Below are 6,000 nucleotides of genomic sequence, written 5' to 3' on the forward strand. Positions count from 1 at the left end.
ACCAACCAAGTTAAAGCAAGCAGTGAAGGAAATGAAGAGATATATGTTAAACATATTTGACTTGAGCATAGCGAGGTGAAAGGTGTAATGCTCCTGTATTCAGGATGAGCCAGTGATGACACCAAATGCAGAGAAGAGGTAGGACTTATGCTGTACAGTAAGGCAAAAAGAAGTATAATTGAATGAAAACCTGAATTCGGAATGCCACGGTCATTAAGAAGAACAAATTCTACCAATTTGAAAATGACACCGTCAAGGCAACAAAGAGGAAAGATCTCATTATTCTAATGGGTGGGAATCAAATAGCTAATAGACACTCGTTGCCAGGGAGAAAGGAATGAGAATGGCAAGTTGTTCACCAACTTCTGCACTAGTTATGACCTAGTGATAGGTGGTACCACATCCCTACACAAGCGATGCCAGATGGGTGTTTCCAGATTCAACCACAAGAAACCAGATAGATCACATAGCTGTTACTAGGGACTCCAGAAGATCTCTGACCATTGTAGTAGTCAGCTGAAAATAGTGGCAGCAAACAGGAAGTTTTTCACAAGAAACAGGAGCTACAGTGCTGGAAAACACAAACTAGAGATGAGTACTTGTTAGAGCTGAACAACTGCTTTAAAGCATAGGCACCTAAACCAGAGAATTATGATGAACAAGCCTGCAGCACAGTAATAGTGCATAACTAGAGACCAGTAAACATGTCCATGGCTTCAGAGACCCAGTAAAACAGGGCTGGATGAGTGAGCGAACTTGGGATACACCAATGAAAGGAAGAAAGATCAAGTGAAAACAAGTGTTCAGAGTAATCAGAAAAATTAGGTGCATGATCCGGCAAAGGTGAACAGAAATTGCAGCATAGAATCACTAAAATGCTGTTTAAAAAGGGGTCAGTAAAAGCAGATTCATAAGTAATAAGGAAAGTGCACTACTCACCACACCTCAAGAAGAACAGATGAGTAGATTGAAGGAACATTTTGCCTAAATTAAACAGGGGTAGGCCCATGAGAGAAGGAGAGGAAGATCAAGCTGATTATGTGGAGATGATCCAACTATCAGTCTGCAAGCCCCATCTAAAGCAGAAAATAAAACAGCCCTTAGACAACTGAGCAATTAGAAAGCTATTGTGTCACGGGCACTAGGAGTCTTTGCCCAGGATATCACCAGATGTAGTCTTACCAGAGTAGTGTATGCACACAGTGGTCTTCTGGTAGCAGGGTGACTAGCGGAACAGGAGAATCAGCAGATGGTGAGAGGATGCTAGAGGAAAGTCTATGACTAGCAGCAACAGGTTATGAGTTAAACAATATGAACACGAGGATCTTGATGGACGTGAAGACGTGAGGAAAGTCAGTGGTCTGCGTACAGCAAGTTGTACCACTGCTATAGTGAGAGGAATGTCCAGGGATAGATAGGAGGTAGTGAAGTCAGTGGTCTGCGTACAGCAAGTTGTTCCACTGCTTGTAGTGATGGGACAGGTTCCAGGTGCAAGTAGGTAACGGGGAAGTCAGTGGTCTGCGTATAGCAAGTTGTACCACTGCTTATAGTGCGGAAACTTGTAATTGGTGCCAATAGGAAACAGGGAGTCAGTGGTCTGCGTTCAGCAAGTTGTACCACTGCATATATAGGTGAGGATAGGCACTAGGGTAGATGAATGGAGCATCAAAGGTAACACGGAGAGCACAAGGAACTTGATTCCAATGGTATATATATACAATAGCAAATGACTAGCACTGCTTGGAGATACAAAGTCACTACTGAGATCCAGGACATATGAGACAAAGTCAATAGCATCTATAACTTTGTGAGATAGAGGACTCCGTAGATGAGCAGAACACAGTCCACGCGGATATGCAATAAGCTGGTAAAGTCAATAAAAGATAAGCATACCGCGGTTCAGTTGAGCAGGCTGTCACGAGAGAAACACAGGGATAGCTGAGCGGCTGAACGCCGACACGAGTAGAGACCACAGGAGAGTGGTAGCGGTAATCCATGTCTGTGAAGCACACAGACAGAGAACATAACACGAGAGGAGCAATGATGATTCTGCGGAGGTCAGCAGGAATAGTAGACACGATGAAACACAGGAGAGTTGAAGCGGTCAGGCAACCGGCAATGCAGTAGTCAGGAATCAGCTAGGACTGAAGACACGATGAACACAGGAGAGTTGAAGCGGTCTGGAAACCGGTAATGCAGTAGCGAGGAATCAGCTGGAACTGAAGACACGATGAAACACAGGAGAGTTGAAGCGGTCTGGAAACCGGTAATGCAGTAGCGAGGAATCAGCTGGAACTGAAGACATGATGAAACACAGGAGAGTTGAAGCGGTCTGGAAACCGGCAATGCAGTAGCGAGGAATCAGCTGGAGCTGAAGACACGAGGAAACACAGGAACACCTTCAGAGACTCACAGGGAATGAGACTCCAAGATCAGGCAACGAGGTATTGACCACAGGTGCTTTAAATAGGGAGTGTTGCCAACCCTTGCTCCAGAAGTTATGAGTAGGGGAAAAGATTCCCAGGGAATGGTGAAAGATGTGAGGATGGGGGGTTCTTTATATCACTCAGGCTGATAACAGATATAAATCCAAAGAAATGTATTTAAGTGTTGAAGTCAGGAACATCAACAGAACACAACAGCAGTAAATAAAATCACCAAGGGGGTAAGGGAGTTAGTCAAATGGCATGTTACAGTCCGCAAAGTAGATGACTGACAAAAGTCCCAACAGCACGCAAATCCAATGGTGTCCTGATAGCAAGTTTACTCTGACCAGCGCACCACCTCTTAGTTCAGTCTTTTCCAAAACATTACAGTCATGGCCAAAAGTTTTGAGAGTGACACAAGTATTGGTTTTCACAAAGTTTGCTGCTTCAGTGTTTTTAGACCTTTTTGTCAGATGTTGCTATTGTATACTGAAGCAAAATTACAAGCATTTCATAAGTTTCAAAGGCTTTTATTGACAATTACGTTAAATTTATGAAAAAAGTAAATATTTGCAGTGTTGACCCTTCTATCTGAAGACCTCTGCAATTTGCCCAAGTATGCTGTCAATCAACTTCTGGCGCACATACTGACTGATGGCCGTCAATTTTTGCCTAACCAATGCTTGGAGTTTGTCACAATTTGTGGATTTGTATTTGTCCACCTGCCTCTTGAGGATTGACCACAAGTTCTCAATGGGATTCAGGTCTGGGGAGTTTCCTGGCCATTGACCCAAAATTTCGATGTTTTGATCCCCGAGTCACTTAGTTATCACTTTTGCCTTACGGCAAGGTGCTCCATGCTGGAAAAGGCATTGTTCGCCACCAAACTGTTCTTGGATGGTTGGGATAAGTTGCTTTTGGAGGATGTTTTGGTACTATTCTTTAGTCATGGCTGTGTTCTTAGGCAATAATTGTGAGTGAGCCCACTCCCTTGGCTGATTAGCATTCCCACACATGAATTGTCTCAGGATGCTTTACTGCTGGCTTGACACAGGACTAATGGTAGCGCTCACCTTTCCTTCTCCGGACAAGCGTTTTTACAGATGCCCCAAACAATCTGAAAAGGGATTCATCAGAGAAAATTAATTTACCCCAGTCCTCAGCAGTCCAATCCCTGTACCTTTTGCAAAATATTAGTCTGTCCCTGATGCTATTCTTGAAGAGAAGTGGCTTCTTTGCTGGCCTTCTTGACCCCAGGCCATTCTCCAAAAGTCTTCGCCTCACTGTGCATGCAGATGTACTCACACCTGCCTGCTGCCATTCCTGAGAGCTCTGGTGGTGCCCCTATCCCGCAACTGAATCAACTTTAGGAGATGGTCCTGGCACTTGCTGGACGTTCTTGGGTGCTCTGAAGCCTTCTTCACAGCTATTGAACCTCTCTGTTTGAAGTTCTTGATAATCCGATAAATGGTTGATTTAGGTGCAATCTTGCTAGCAGCAATATCCTTGCCTGAAAGCCCTTTGTGCAAAGCAATGATGACTGCACGTGTTTCCTTACAGTTAACCATGGTTAACAGAGGAAGAACAATGATTTTAAGCATCACCCTCCTTTTCAAGCTTCCAGTCTGTTATTCTAACTCAATCAGCATGACAGAGTAATCACGAGCCTTGTGCTCGTCAGCACTGTCACTTGTGTTAACGAAAGAATCACTGACCTGATGTCAGCTGGTCCTTTTGTGGCGGGGCTGAAATGCAGTGGAAATGTTGTTTTTGGGATAAAGTTCATTGTCATGGCAAAGAGGGACTTTGAAATTAATTGCAATTCATCTGATCACTCTTCATGACATTCTGGAATATATGCAAATTGTCATCATAAAAACTGAGGCAGCAGACTTTGTGAAAAATAATATTTGTGTAATTCTCAAAACTTTTGGCCATGACTGTATATATAATTATTTCCAGTCTTGGGAAAAACTGGAATATCACCAAAAAAACGAAGCGGAGACTGTTCGTTAGCAATGTTAAGTCAGTCCTGCTGTAGGTTTGTGAAACTTGGAAGGCCACAAAGCAGATCACAAGCCAACTGGAAGTAATCGTAAATCGGTGCCACTGTCAGATTTTCAATCTGCGAGGGCCTGAAGTAATATCAATGGACAACTTGCTAAATATGAAAGAGCAGCAGCCCATGCCATGCAGGTGAAACAAGGGAAGTGGAGGTGAAAAGGACACATGCTAAGGAAGCCTGATGGAAAAGGCAGTCTTGGATTGGAACACTGATGGAGTATGGAAATATGGTCATCCAAGGCAGACCATTCAAATGGAAGCCATGGCAATATGGAAGGAAGTAAAGAGGCTGCTGGCAATCGAATCTGAAGGAAGTGCTCAATGGAAACCCTTTGCTCCATCTAAGAGCTCCAGGAAGAAGACTGGTATGTTTCCTGCCAAACCATGTGCTATCAATATTCATGGTGCACGACTTATATTCTTACCATAACACACACTGTAAATATTTTGTTTTTTCTATGTACCATACAAGCCATTACACATGCAATACTGTCTGGCCCTTCACCATGTGAACTGGCAGAGCAAAATTACATCTGATGCAAAGCCACTGAGATCAAAGTGATAAAGTTGGAGCAAGTGAGCACAGACCTGGAAACTCCTGCAGATACTTTGAGAGAAAACTGGCAAACAGATGGGCAGAGCACACTGAGAAGGAGCCAAGTCTGCCTCAAGTCTCGAACAGGCCCTGGCTTTGCTAATCCATGTCACTCACCGGACCGTGAGTGCCTCTGCGCTGGTGCGTGGTTCTCTAGCCTTCCTGCCGGCGCCTGTCCTGAGCCGCGGCCGTCCGCCATCTTGATGGACTGCGCATGCGCAGCATCCAAGAACTTATGACCTTTGCTTTTAATCTAATTGGTGGATCAGGCACCTCTCCCTATTTAAGGCACCTGTGCTCATTAGATCGTTGCCTGATCTTGAGTCTCATTCCCTGTGAGTCTCTTAAGGTGTCTCCTGTGTTCTGCTAGTGTCCTTAGCTTCCTGCTGATTACCTGCTCTACTCATCGGGGGTTCCCATACCCGCTACAGATTCCTGTATCCTGCTCGTGTCCTCAGCTGTCTGCTGGATTACCTGCTCTGCTCACCTGCGGTTCCCATACCCGCTACAGCCATTCAGCGCTCCCGCTGTACCTGCATATCCTCGTGGACAAGCTTCTCTACTCATCAGCGGTATGCTTACTTGTTATTGACTATCAACTGTTACTTTGCATATCTGCCTAGGTGACTAAAGGGGGAGATGCTCTGCACAGGGATTAGAAGAAAACATCCACATGCAATGTATGTCAAGATATAAATCTATAGCGTATAGCTTGTGGGGGTGCTGGTCCTGTTATATTTGGACAAAACGAATAATGAACAGAGGTTCATGTTAGAAGGACAAATTAGCACTCCTTATGTTATTTAAAATATAACTTTTAATGATTATTGTTTAATAATGACATCCTCCCGGAAAACAAGGTGAAATATATTAAAATAACTTACAAATACACACATACACACGTGTGATAAAAAC

This window comes from Mixophyes fleayi, chromosome 12, assembly GCF_038048845.1.
Source record: "Mixophyes fleayi isolate aMixFle1 chromosome 12, aMixFle1.hap1, whole genome shotgun sequence".
Classification (NCBI taxonomy): domain Eukaryota; kingdom Metazoa; phylum Chordata; class Amphibia; order Anura; family Limnodynastidae; genus Mixophyes; species Mixophyes fleayi.